The 15,021-nt window shown below is 35.0% G+C and overlaps 1 non-coding gene and 1 pseudogene across 1 annotated transcript; both read left to right on the forward strand.

Annotated features, from left to right (window-relative positions):
* Positions 1-4,018: 4,018 nt before the first annotated feature.
* LOC148555522 (small nucleolar RNA R71) lies at positions 4,019-4,122 on the forward strand. The gene has a single exon (XR_015887208.1). It is a non-coding gene; the product is annotated as a small nucleolar RNA R71 (small nucleolar RNA).
* Positions 4,123-5,601: 1,479 nt separating this feature from the next.
* On the forward strand, positions 5,602-7,701 carry LOC107648754 (peptide methionine sulfoxide reductase B5-like; annotated as a pseudogene).
* Positions 7,702-15,021: the final 7,320 nt, after the last annotated feature.

Genomic DNA, 15,021 nt, shown 5'->3' on the forward strand with positions numbered 1-15,021 from the left:
TATTCGGAGTGTTTTGTTTTCACTACTGTGAATTCTGTCTCTTGACTGATGCACATGATCATGACTCTAATAACTGAAAGAAAAATAAAATGAAAATAAATGTTGTTGAGTAAGGTTGAGTTGCCTCCCAAAAAGCGCTTCTTTAATGTCATTAGCTTGACCTTTAGCTCCTTATGGAGGTGAGTATGGGCTCAGATTTTCGCCATTGACAATGAATTTTTTCTTCCTATCCTCTCATGAATGAGCTCTACATGCTATAGAGATAGGACACGACTCACTGTATGTGGTAAGACTGGCTTCTTAGTGAAGACAACTCTCATGCTAGGTGAGAGGCCTTCAGTAGGGACTTTCTTGTCCCTCCAACCTTTAGGTACTTTTTTTAGTACCTTTGTGCTTAGAGCTTGTTGATGACTACCCAACACCAAATTTGGAATTGATGTTCGGGGGCTCTACAGAGCTCTCCACAGAAAGAGAGTGTTGGCACACTAGGTGTTGCACAGTTATCTCTCTTTTAGATGGAGAATTGGGATGAGGCATCTTGAATAAGTTGTGATCCTCCCCTAACTTTATGGTTAGTTCTCCCTTAGCCACATTAATGATAGCATTAGATGTGGCTAGGAAAGGTCTTCCAAGGATGTCACAGTCATCTTCATCCTCTCCTATGTCCAAGACAATGAAGTTTGCAGGGATGTAGTAGTTTTCAACTTTAACCAAGACATCCTCCACTAAGCCATACGGCTTCTTCATGGCCTTGTCTGCCATCTCTAATGAGATATATGCAGCTTGTACCTGAAGGATTCCCAACTTCTCCATTACAGAGAGTGGCATCAGGTTAATGCTTAACCCTAGGTCAAACAGAGTCTTTTCAAAGTTCATTGTGCCTATGGTTCAAGGAATCAAAAAGTGTCCAAGATCTGCAAGCTTCTGAGGTAGTTCTTGTTGAACCAAAGCATGGAGTTCTTTGGTGAGTAGTGGAGGTTCTTCATCCAGAGGCTTTGTTCCAAATAACTTGGTATTTAGCTTTATTAGAGCTCCTAGGTACCAAACAACTTGCTCTTCCCTAGTGTCTTCATCCTCATCTGAGGATGAGTAGTCATGAGAACTCATGCACTGCAGAAGTGCATTCAAAAGAACCTCTCTGGTCTTTATGGTTTCCTTTGGTTCTAGGCTAGAGGGTTCTTGAGTGGGATTTAGGCACTCAAAGGGTGTGCTCTGACTGGCGTTCAACGCCAGCTCTGTTAGCTTATTGGGCATTGAACGCCCTTGCTGTCCACCTTGACTGGAGCCTCTAGCATTATGCGCGTTGAACGCCCAGCAGGGATGTCCTTGCTGGCGTTCAATGCCAGCTTCCCTGGGTAAGTGGGCGTTGAACGCCCAGTGAGGGGTTCCTCACTGGCGTTCAGCACCAGAATGGCTGCTTGGTTGGGCGTTGAATGCCTAGTGAGGGGTTCCTCACTGGCGTTCAACACCAGAAAGCCTACCTGGTTGGGCGTTGAATGCCCAGTGAGGGGTTCCTCACTAGCGTTCAGTGTCAGAAAGCCTGTGTGTTTGGGCGTTGAATACCCAACCAGTGCTACCTAGTTGGCTTTTGATAAACCCTATTTTATGGTTTATCTTGTGCTCAATCGAGTGGTTTTTATCAAGTATTTGCACACTTATTCATACTAATTGCATGGTTTTACATTTTCCTACCTAAATTTTGTGCTATGATTGAAAACATGTTTCTTTGGCCTTAAATTGCTAATTAATAATCCTCTCTTATTACCATTCGATGCCTTGATATGTGTGTTAAGTGATTTCAGGGTTTATAGGGCAGGAATGGCTGAGAGAATGGAAAGGAAGCATGCAAAAGTGGAAGGAATACAAGAAATTGAAGGAATTGCAAAGCTGTCCAGCCTGACCTCTTGGTACTAAATCGTCCATAACTTGAGCTACAGAGGTCCAAATGAGGCGATTTTAGTTGCGTTGGAAAGCTAACATCTGGGACTTTAAGACGATATATAATTTGTTATAGCTGCTTTGAAGATAGGTGACGCACACGCATGGATCACGCATACGTGTGACATGGAGAAAATTCAATCCACACGTACGCGTGAACGACGCATATGCGTGACTTTGCCGCGTGCTGGACGTATCAGAAATCACTGGGGGCAATTTCTTGGCTGTTTTTGACCCAGTTTTCGGCCCAGAAAGTACAGATTAGAGGCTACAAAGTGGGGGAATCAATCCATTCATACATACACTTCTCATAATTCACAATTTTAGGTTTAGATGTAGTTTTTAGAGAGAGAGGCTCTCTCCTCTCTCTTAGGTTTTAGGATTAGGATTTCTTCGTCTTTTCAATTCCAGGTTCAATGTTCCTTTAATTTATTTTCTCTTCTACTTTTATTTATTCTATCACTTAGTTGTTTATTTTTTCCAATTTGATTTATGAACTTTCCAATGTCAGACTTGATTTTCTTTATTTAATACAATTTGACATATTTCAGATTTATGATTGCTTTCTTCTATTTATGATATAAATAATTTGGATTTTTCCCCTTTTGGCTTTGGTTGAGTAATTGGTAACACTTGAGTTATCAAACTCCTTGTTGATTGAAAATTGGAATTTGCTGGTTGATCTGGATCCCTCTAAAGCTAATCTTTCCTCAGGAGTTGACTAGGACTTGAGGAATCCCATTGACTAGTCCACTTGACTTTCCTTTATTTAGTAAGGGTTAACTAAGTGGGAGCAATAAACAATTCTCATCACAATTGATAAGGATAACTAGGATAGGATTTTCAGTTCTCATACCTTGCCAAGAGTTTTATTAGTCATTAATTTAATTCTTACAATTTACTTTTTCTTATTCCTTATTCAAAAACCCCAAAAAGATAATCTTCCATAACCAATAATAAATACACCTCCCTGAAATTCCTTGAGAGACAACCCGAGGTTTAAATACTTTGGTTTATTAATTCTATTGGGTTTGCTTTAGTGACAACCAAAACTTTTGTACGAAAGGGTTCTCTGTTGGTTTAGAAACTATACTAGCAACGAGAATTTATTTGTGAATTTCTTTACTAGCAGAAAATTCGTTCGTCAGCATTCAACGCCAGCTTTTCTACCAGGATGGGCATTGAACGCCCAGTGAGGAGTTCCTCACTGGCATTCAGCGCCAGGCTTACTGCCATTATGGGCGTTGAACTCCCAGTGAAGGCTTCTTTACTGGAGTTCAACGCCTTCCCAATCTCCCTTGTTTTAGCCTCTACCTCCATGGTTATGGCCTTGCACTCTTCTCTTGGATTCACCTCAGTGTTACTGGGAAGAGTGTCAGGAGGAGTCTCAGGGATCCTTTGGCTCAGTTGACCAACCTGTACCTCCAAGTTTCTAATGGAGGACCTTGTTTCATTAATGAAATTATGGGTGGTCTTAGTGAGACTGGAGACAAGAATGGCTAAGTCAGAAAGGCTCTGCTTAGAGGTCTCCATATTCCCTTGAGAAGATGGAATTGGTGGTCTGTTATTGAACCTATTCTGGTTCCTTCCACCTTGATTGAAACCTTGCTAAGGTTTCTGTTGATCCTTCCATGAGAGGTTAGGATGATTCCTTCATGAAGGGTTGTAAGTGTTTCCATAGGGTTCTCCCATGTAATTCACCTCCTCCATGGTAGGTTGATCAGAATCATAAGCTTCTATTTCAGAAGAAGCTTCCTGATTACTGCCAGCTGCAGTTTGCATTCCAGTCAGATGCTACGAAATCATATTGACTTGATGAGTCAATATCTTATTCTGAGCCAGGATGGCATTTAGAATTTCAACTTCATGAACACCTTTATTTTGAGGGATTCCATGGTTTACAGAATTCCTTTCATAAGTGTACATGAACTGGTTTTTTGCAACCATCTCAATGAGCTCTCTTGCTTCTACAGGCATTTTCTTCAAGTGAAGGGATCCATCTACAGAGCTATTCAATGAAATCTTGGATATCTCATACAAGCCATCATAGAACATGCCTATGATGGACCATTCTGAGAGCATGATAGGAGGACATCTCCTTATCAATTGCTTGTATCTTTCCCAAGCTTCATAGAGGGATTCACCTTCTCTTTGTCTGAAGGTTTAAAATTCGACTCTAATCTTTCTCATCCTTTGAAAAGGAAAGAACTTAGCCAGAAAAGCATTAACTAGCTTTTTCCAAGAGTCAAGACTCTCTCTAGGTTGGGCATCCAACCAAAATTTAGCTCTGTCTCTTACTGCAAAGGGATAGCACATCAGCTTATAGACTTCAAGATCTACTCCATTAGTCTTTACAGTATCACATATCTGTAAAAACTCAGCTAAAAACTGATGTGGATCTTCAATTGGAAGTCCATGAAATTTGCATTTCTGCTGTAAAAGAGAGACTAACTGAGGTTTAAGCTCAAAATTGTTAGCTCCAATGGCAGGTACTGAGATACTTCTAACATAAAAGTCAGAGGTAGGCATGGTGAAGTCACCAAGGACCTTTCTTGGCTCCTCTTGAGGTTCGGCCATGTCCTCTGTTTCTTGCTCAAAACTTTTTGAAAGGTCTCTTCCAGAGTGTTGTGCTTTAGCTTGTTGTAAACACCTCCTTAGAGTCTTCTCAGGTTTAGGATCAGGAGTCAAGAGGGGTTCTTTATCCCTGTTTCTGGTCATAAATAAGAAGAAAAGAAAAGAACGATGGAAAAGAAGAAAGCTCTTTGTGCCAATTGGCAAGAAGTTTCTCCTTAAAGTCAGATGTGAAGAACGAAGAGAGAATAATAGAGAAAAGTGAACATGGAAGAAGGAAAAGAAGAAGAGTTTGAATCATAGAGATGGGAAGAGAGGAAGTATAAATAGATAAAATAAATAAGAATTAAAATATTTTTTATTTTATTTATTAAATAATTTTCAAAAAATATGGTTAATAATTTAAAAAGAATTGAAAATTAGTTAATGAATTTTCGAAAATAGAAGAGAGAGAAGAGGAAGAATTTTTCAAAAATTAAGAGAGATGAGAGTTAGTTAGGAGGTTTTGAAAAAGAAGAGAGATAGTTTTCGAAAATTAAGGAAGGGAAGAGTTAGTTAGGTAGTTTTGAAAAAGAAGAGAGAGAAGATAAGATATTGATTCATGAAGGATTATAATATCTCCAATCCCTGATGAATCATTTTCTTTGAATTTCTTCAACTTAGATCTCTCTAATTTCACTGCAATTTATATTTTCCATTCCTGTTTTGATTCCTTGCACCCAATTCCCTTTATAATTCATGCAATTTAAGTTTTCTTGCCATTTAAGTTTCTACACTTCTACTTTCATGAAATTTAAGATTCAGTTATTTACCTTTCTTTCAATTTAAGTTTAAGCTCTTTTAATTTCTTGCACTTTAAGTTTCAGTCATTTAAGCTTCTTGCCATTTACTTTTCCGTCTATTTACATTCTGCACTCTAGCTTTCTTGCAATTTACGTTCTGTCAAACCAATTTCACTCAATTTACCAAATATTAGCTTAACTAAATTCATCACCATACTAAAGTTGCTTAATCCATCAATCCCTGTGGGATCGATCTCACTTTCGTGAGTTTTACTACTTGATGCGACCTGATACACTTACCGATTAGTTTATGTGGAATCGATTTTCCCTCATCATGTTGCTACGCCACCGTCACCATCGTCATCTCCGTGCTTCTCATCATCGTCTTCTCTGTGCTCACATCGTTGAATATGTATGTATTGATTTCTATTTGGTTCTGAAATTTCAGAGGTTTAGGGTTCCGATTTCAGGTGTTATAATTTGGGAGTTTTAATCTATGAAATATGGGTTTGTGAACTGTGATTTGATAACATGCATGATGTTGTTGATGAAGATGTGTGGTATTTTAGGGTTTGTGAACTGTGACTTAATATACAGCTTGTCTATTTTCTCTGTATTTTTGTTTGTGAGACTGAATCCAAATGCAGCCTTAATACCTAAGCATGTTGAGGATTAATAATTTTTTTTGTCCAAAATTGCGTTTCATTTTCTATGATATGCAACAAATTTTGGGAAACATGTTATTTATCTAAACTGACCAAGAGTTGAATGGCACTCTTGTTAAACATTAGGCTTTGGATATCTTTGAAGAAATCATTATTGCTCTAGCTTCTTGTTTTGGAATAGATTCCTATAACTTGGCATTGGAGTCTCAGCTCAAATATTCTAATCACACTCTTTCATAAAACTCGCATTCATGTATAGTTTCTGATTGTCTTCTTGTTTATTACGGACTCAACAAGTCACTCATAGAGGGAATAAAGAGGGAAGAGAGGAATTGCTTGTAGTGTTACTGAGCCACATTCAGATCTTGAGGGTGACAATGAGGAGGTACTTTCAGTTTGCTTTGGGTTGGAGAATTTGTGAGTTAGTTAATTTGTTGTAACTGTCAAGTTAGTTAGAAATAAGAAGTTAGTTTATTTCATATTTTGACAATTTGCTGCACTATATCTATTAGACTAGCATCTGTTATAACAGTTATTTTAGTTTCAGAAGTTTGTGTCGATTAATTTCAAATTCTGATCATTGTAGAACTTGATAGGAAGGAATTTGATTCAAGAGCTGTAATCTTGAATGTTTCTAAATTCTAAGTGGTTAGTTCAGTCCCCTATTGCAGCTCTTTTCCATTTCTTGAAGATAAGTATTGTTCATAAGTGTAGTAGTGGTCGTACTAATTAGGTGAGTTGCAGAAGGATCTAAATGTGGGTATAGATGGTGAACTAGTGAACTAGTGAAGTCAAAGTTTATCAAGTGATTGCCCTAATTTCCCAGATTATTTATCCAAATGGGGTTCCATCATCATTATTATTATAAATAAGAAACGGCTTGCGTGCAAATCCAGTGTGAGAAAGCAGAAAGCTTTTTGAGAAAGAGTGAATATTGGATAGCAAGGTCAACAGGGTTTCACATTCAGAAATCAGAGAACGAATGTAGGGCCATTCTCTCCCCTGAGTAGTTCAGGATCCTAGGCCAAAAGGGAACTGAGTATGAATTCAATTCCCCAACCTTTTCTGTTCTCATTGTTTTGAGTTATTTTAGTGCCATTTCTTAGAATCATTGGTAGTTTTTGGAAAATATATATCTGGGTTTAAACACAATCTAAGAAGTTCTTTTTAAGACATGAAATTGGTTATAAAGTGAGTTGAGTTGAGATTTAAGAATATGTGACTGCAATGGGAACTTGTGCAAATTGAAGGGTACTGGAGAATATAACAGGTTCTATGAAGAAGGGGTTTACAACTGTGCTGGGTGTGCAACTCCTCTTTATAGGTCTTCCACTAAATTTTACTCTGGTTATGGTTGGCCTGCTTTCTTTGAGGGTTTACATGGTGCCATCAATCGCTCAGTGAGTTCTTTTTCTTATTCAATATTTGGATATTCATCTCTCTTTTTTTTTCCTTCGCTAACATTGATTGAATAAACCACTTTCAGTCGGACCCAGATGGGAGGAGGACTGAGATAACTTGTGTATCATGTGGTGGCCATTTGGGTCATATTTTCAAAAGAGAGGGGTTCAAGACACCCACTGATGAACGTCATTGTGTTAATAGTGTTTCCGTTAAGTTTATTCCAGCTAATTCTGCTGCTTAACCATTATGGCCTATGTGTTGAAAATTGAGAGAGCCTTGTGTTTTCTTTCTCATTTGTTCTCCCATTTGATAGGTTGATGCTTAGAGAGCCTATCATCGAAATGCCCTTGTCATTCTAGAGAAACTGTATACTGAGGTTAGCCCTTGTAGCTTGAACTATAAAAATGAGAGTCAAGATTCAAGAACTATGTTTAAAGATAGATTTTATACTTTTGTATATATATATAGTTTCACTGTCTTTTGTATTTAGTAGCTTTTGGGAGTGGATGCATGAGTAGATATTGCGAAATATGGTATGACAGTATGACCATCTTTTCCTTACTCCCTGTATTGCTATGTACTAGAGAGATTGTAATAGAAACTGGGTAAAAGAAAGTACTGATCAGGTTAATGATCTCTGTTTCTATAGTTATAATATTGGCTACTAAATTGGATAGCTTAATTTTGTACAAATAGTTTTGTTAGGTTAATGATATCTGCAGTTATTATTTCTATTATTGCTATTGAAGCTATTTCTGCTCAACTCATCAGGTAAAAAGTTCTGGAACTTGTTCCATATGCAACCTATGCGTGACCAGAAGGTATAACTTATCATAATCAAGTGAAGAAGTTAGCTCTTTTAATATTTTGCCACACAAATTTTGTTTTGGATGGATAAGCACTTTTTTTTACTCGGTTCAACAGGGAGAAGTACAGCATTTTATTGGTGTTCAACTCAATGATAGCCAACATGTGGATCCTCTTCACAACTGCATCACAAAAAATACTGTAAAAGAAGGAGAACAACTGGTTTGGACTCTATTCAAGTGCTTCATTAATTTACCATATACTGAGTCTCAAATTATTAAACTCTATTAACATCATTACATATTCAACTTGTGCTAAATGTTGAAGTCTTCAAAACCTAAAAATGGTGACTTCCATTAAAATTTATGTAACCTTGGTTTTGCAGATCATAGACTGTGGAGAACAGGCTTAAAGCACTTTAGGCCAGTTAAACCTTTGTAATTAGGAGATACTGGCAGGTTTTAATTTGTTCTTCCCTATTTCTCTTTCGTATTTCCAACATATATGAGAACTTTATAGGTGAATTTTCCTCTACCAATAGCGAACAATTCAAGAGAACTCAATATTTTGAAAATTTAAATTTAAACTTCTATATTTTCTTTTAAAGAAGAGGCTGCCAGGTATAATAATATTATGCCACTACATGCACATGGCTCCTACTTTCCTCTAGCTAACATTAAGTTCTCAATATTCATAGATTTTATGCTACTGAGGTCGTGGTTGCATTGGAGTATCTTCATTGTCAAGGTAGGTTATTAGGCATTCGTATGACCTAAAAATTTTGATTATTATCTTCATTGTCAAGGTATTGCACGAAAGCTTGCCACCTTAACTTGAGTGACAATGATTCCAAAAAATTTCTGCATGTTCACTATGGTAAGAAAAAGAATTGTTTGTTGTTTTTTTGGTTTCTAATCTTAATTTTGCAATGTTTATAGTGCTGAAAAAAGATGAGACACTTTGCTACTATGTGCAAGAATGTAAAAAATGGGAAGTCTTGTGTCATCAAATTTTGTCACAAGTGCCTCTTAAACAGGTTAGTTTCGGTTTGAAAAAATTAGTTATAAGTAGAAAGGTAGAGTAACAAATTTCTTTGGTTGTGCTAAATTAGATATGGAGAGACTAGAGAGAAGGCAGAAGAAGTGATACAGCAAGAAGAATAGATTTGTATGTTGATATTGAATGAGGAGTGAACCAAAACATGTTGATAAATACATTTATCAAGGATTAGTGTAAGGACCAAGTTTCTTATGTAATGTGTATCACTTTTTTTTTTCTTTTTCATATGGAATGTTCATAGAGTTTAAGTGTTTTAAGGATTATTTTTTTCTTTTCTCATAGTATGATCTCATTTTATTTGCATCATAAAGCAAACTTGTACAATGATTATTGATTAATGAAAGAGACTATAAAGATTTCATTTTGTGAATTTGTGAATTTAATGAAATATTTCATGTTGTAGTAATTAATTTTAGTGATAGTATATTTTAATGAATTCAATGAAATATATTTTGGTGAAAGATCATTTTTATTATTTAAAGAAATTATTTAGTATTATTATGTATTTATTTTTATTTTATAATATTCATCTCATTTAAATAAAAATGCAGAATTATTATACATGTAATCATATTATTAACTATTATGTTGTATTAATAATTATTAGATAATTATATATATATATATATACAAAAAAAAACGAGACCTAAGGCTACACTTATATACAGTAGCTATAATATACAAAAAAAAAAATGAGACCTAAGGCTACACTTATATACAGTAGCTATAGTATACCAAAAAAAAAACGAGGGACCTAAGGCTACACTTATAAAAAGTAGCCATGGTAGACTATGTGGCTACGCTTTACAGGTGATGCAGTAGCATTGAAAAGCGTAGCCTATTCTGGAAAAAATGGAAGCTGAAAAGCGTAGCCTTTGGTCCTGGACAACATCACTTGAAAAGCGCACCCTATTCTCAAACGTCAAAAGCGTAGCCTTTGAGAATAGGCAACGGCCGAATAGGAATCACCCCAAAAAGCATAGCCGTAGCCAGAAAGCGTAGCCGTAGCCTAAGACATCATTTTTTTTACTTTTGGCTACACTTTTCAAGTGTACCTAAATGGATGTTTTTCTTGTTGTGATAGCTCGTTCTATGGTCACTCCAGAAAGGGGGGTGAATTGGGCGTTCAACGCCCAATACGGGTAGTATCCTTCAAATAAAAGTATAAACCATTATATATTGCTGGAAAGCTCTAGAAGTTATCTTTTCAATGCCGTTGAGATTGCGTCATTTGGACCTTTGTAGCTCCTGAAATGCTCATTTGAATGCATGGACATCAAGATTTGACAGCATCTACATTCTGTTCTTCGCCTCTAAATCAGACTTGGTCAAAACTTGCCAATTTCAGCCAGAAATTACTTGAAATCATAACAAAAACACAACCACTCAAAGTAGAATCCAAAGAGTAAATTTTGTGTTAAAACCTATTAAAATTAGCTAAAACTTAATGAAATGTACTGAAAACATTAAGAAAATAATGCCAAAAACCGTATAAAATATCCACTCATCAACCCGTTTGCCCAACTTTGGGCCAAAACCTTTAAGATTAGGGGTTTATATTTGTATTCGAATTATTTTCACTTTTCCAAATTATGAATTTTAATTTTTTAACACCCTTCACTCATAATCAATTTCTCACTTGTAGTACTAAGCAGATTTAAGCCAGTACAATATTTTAAATACCAGAATGCATTTTTACGCACTTTTAAACAGAAAATTATATTTTTCCACTCGAAAAAATTCACTGAATCCAATTATTATAGTTAAATTTTCAAATTATGAATTCTAAAATTTCCATCCCTTTTTGTCCATGTTTAATTAATTACTTATTTAGTTATAGTTTAACCAGATTTTTACATCTAATGATATGGATTATTAAGTTTGGGCCTTAATTATTGACTCTTGAGAGTTGTAATTGCCTTTAAGCTGACTTAGATTGGAGATAATTTGGGCCAAAATCCTAAGAACACCTTCTTTGAGGGGTGTGTCCGCCAAGCGTGAGATGGAGGCCACTAGGTGGAGGTAAGGCATGAAGGGAGACCGCTGGGCACACGGTGAGGCCGCCGAGCTCAAGTCCTTTCCGCCAGGTGCAGGGTCCTCCTTCCGAGCGTGCACGCAATGCGAAAGGGGGTCTGCCAGGCGTGCTTTTTGCTCCGTAGCTTCGTTTTCCTTGGGCTACGCCTTTATTTTCTTTCTGCTTTCCTCGTGAAAAAAGCCTTGATTTTTTTGCTACTTTTTTAGCCCAGAATTTTTAAAAACATAAAAACACTATCCCAAGTCTAAATATTTGATTATTTATCAAATTTTATTAGAAAACATAAGAAATTTAATTAAAATCTAAGAAAATAAATAAGAAAAAGAATTTAAAAAACGCTTAAGATGACGTGTCATCAATAGGATTGATTTAATGAACTTGTTCACAGGGTTTATGATTTGATGATTCAACTAATGTAATATTGGACTCTCTCCAAATAAAGCTAGACTGATTTGAACTATACTTAACTATCTTAAATGATTTTTTTCATCCCGATGCATTTTATAACTACTATGGCTATAAGAGATTGATATTACTAATTTGGTTTGAATTCTATTAAAGTAATACTAAGTTTTATTGTTTAACTTTTTAAATGATATTTATAGATTTTTGTCAATGTTTTTTATTTTTTTTTTTGGAGCACATTAGAGTACATGTAAAAGCACATACCATGATTTTTTTTAATTTGATAAGGATATAGCCAAAGTGTGGCAATAGGTTTACCCATCTAGGTACATTTAACAAAAAGCGTGGTTATATGTCCCCTATCGGCATGCTTTCAAAGCCTAGCCAAAACCAACCCAATGGGCATGTTTCTGAAAGCATGGTTGTATGTTCACTTTTTGGTGTGCTTTAAAAGTGTGGCTATAGGGTTATACATATGGCCATGCTTTTAAACGTGACAATAGATAAAAGCGTGGCAAAAATAAAGCGTGCCAATATATCAAAAAAAGCATGGTGATAGAGTAATCGATACGTTTACAGATGAAACCCTTTCAAAAGGGTGCTGATAACTCAAATAGCGAGGCAAAAAGCTATCGCTACGCTTTTTTGCACTTTTCGACACGCTTTAAAAGCGTGGCAAAAATTTAATTTTCTTGTAGTACGTCATATGTCCATTTTTTTGTTCCAGTACCATTTGCCTTATAACGATATAACAAAAAATAATTAATAATACTATTAAGGTAACGTACTAAGTTGGTTCCCTTTGTTTGGGCGTAATCCTGCTTTGATCGTTAAGGTTTAAAGTATCCTATTTGAATCTAAAAAAGTTTTATTTAGCTTCAATATAGTCCTATCATGAAGTCAAAGTTAAATAATTAACAAAATGTCTTACAGGACAGCAATACAAGAACAAGGTCGATAATCTGGAGAACAAGTACAAGCTTAATAGGCACAAAATCAACAGTGGATGCATCAATACATTTATTTATCATTTTTTTTACAATTTAAATGAAATATTTTCTATAGAACTAAAGAGAATGATAAATAAATATATTGATGCATCCACAGTTGACTTTGTACCTGTAGAGCTTGTACTTGTTCTCCAGATTATCGACCTTGACATTCCGTTAATTATTTAACTTTGACCTCACGATAAGACTACATTAAAACTAAATGAAACTTTTTTGAATTCCAATAAGACATTTTAAACCTTAAAGACCAAAAAAAAATTTATCCAAACGTAGAGAACTAATTTGATAGTTTACTCATTGATATATTATATTTAAGCAGTTCCCAATTACAGGCTAACAATACATTTTTTTTCCTCTATTCAACATTTTTTTTCTTTCTCTCCATTATATATTGAAAAATACTATTTGTATGTTTAACACCAGTATAAAAATATGGTTATTATTAATTATTTTGAATTTAAATTATTTTTTAATTAATAAAATAAAGAGAACACATATTTAATTATTAAGATAATACTAGTATCAAAATAATATTTTTTTATAAAAAATGTACACGTAACAAAATTGTTATATATTCTCTTCATCATAAATTCTCTAGCTCCATCACACTTGTAGACAATTTTGTTTCTCTCGTTTTCTATAATTAACTATTATGAATTCTATCGCTCGTATGAATATAGTTTTTAGATAATTCATTAATATAAATATTTTTCATTTTTTAACTATTTTTCGAAGTAAATTGTGTTCTCTCAAGTTTAATATGATATTGGAATTTATTTGATTTAATGGCGACGGATAGATGCATATATTAAAACAAGTCTTATATATATTTTTTAAAAATAAAATTTAATTTACAACTGGGTTATAAATAGGAAACATCTTATTCTTAAACTAGTTTTTAGGTGATTTCGATTCACTAAATTCTAATATAAATTGACTCTAAATTTGTATATTACATTACATAATGATTTAAAGCTTTCATCATCATAATTTAAAAACACAGTATGCAAGTAGTGCTTATATATGATTATGTATAATTTGAAATTTCATATTCATCAATAATATCATAATATATGTTGAACACGAATCTTTTTCTTTCAAGAGAAATTAGTTACAAATAAAATAGTGATGATGAGAAGCTTTAATTAATCTCTTAAGTAACGCTACTCGTAATAAGTAGTAGAAGACAAGATGGATGAATGGGGCCAAGCAGGAAATTCTAGACAATTATATTACGAAATTTAAGGATGAGGCATTGACTGAAGGGAACGAGGGGAGACCCACATAGCTGAAATTGTGGGTAGCAAAACTATGCCACGGTCAAGGGTGGTGGAGCCCACGTGGCAGTAAATGAGTAAAAAAGGTGTACATAAAATGGTGCCGTGCATGTGCTACTGTTTTTAACTACCAACCTTAGACTCATACTTTTAACCCCATCCATAATCTTATACTTATTGGCATCATGGCGTGGCTTAGTATCAATAATTCGATGGATCAATCAAGAATAACTGATAAACCCATACTTTATAATGTATTTTATGCTCAATTTAAGTGATTTATTCAATCATTCACTCACTTATTTATGTGAATTGTATAGTTGTATCTTCTCTTTTTTATTTTATGATATAAATGAAAAACATGTTTCTTATGCTTTAAAAATATTAATTTTAATTACCCTTTATTACCATTTGATGCCGTGATATGTGTGTTAAGTATTTTTAGATCTCATAGGGTAGGAATGGCTTAAAAGGACAAAAAGAAAACATACAAAAAATAGAAGGAAAATACAAAAATGGAGTTTTGAAGAAAAGGTAGCGACGCGAATGCATGGACGACGCGAACGAGTGCCTAGCGCGAAAATGCAGCGGCGCGAACGCGTGGAAGACGCGAACGCACGCCTTGAGCAAAACGCAATTGACGCATACGCGTGACAAGGAAAACTCCCACATGACGCGAACCCGTGACCCACGCGGACGCGTGACAGACGCCACGTACAAGAATCTACAGAAAACGCCCCAGCGATTTCTGGACACTTTTTCGGCCCAAATCCAAGCCAGAAACACAGAATATAAGCCAGAGAATAGAGGAATCAAATAGGGAGGGACGTAGAACAACATTTAGATTGATAATTTTAAGTTTTTAGATGTAGTTTTTAGAGAGAGAGAGAGGTTCTCTCCTCTCTCAGGATTAGGATTAGGATTTCTCTCCAGTTTAGGATTATTTCTCTTCAATCACAGGTTCAATGTTTCTTTATTTTATTTTCAAGTTTTATTTACTTTATTGCTTTAATTGATATTTATCTTCCAGTTACGAACCATTCATGTTATGATTTTCTTAATTAATAT

This window comes from Arachis ipaensis, chromosome B6, assembly GCF_059453495.1.
Source record: "Arachis ipaensis isolate K30076 ecotype BB chromosome B6, ASM5945349v1, whole genome shotgun sequence".
Taxonomy (NCBI): domain Eukaryota; kingdom Viridiplantae; phylum Streptophyta; class Magnoliopsida; order Fabales; family Fabaceae; genus Arachis; species Arachis ipaensis.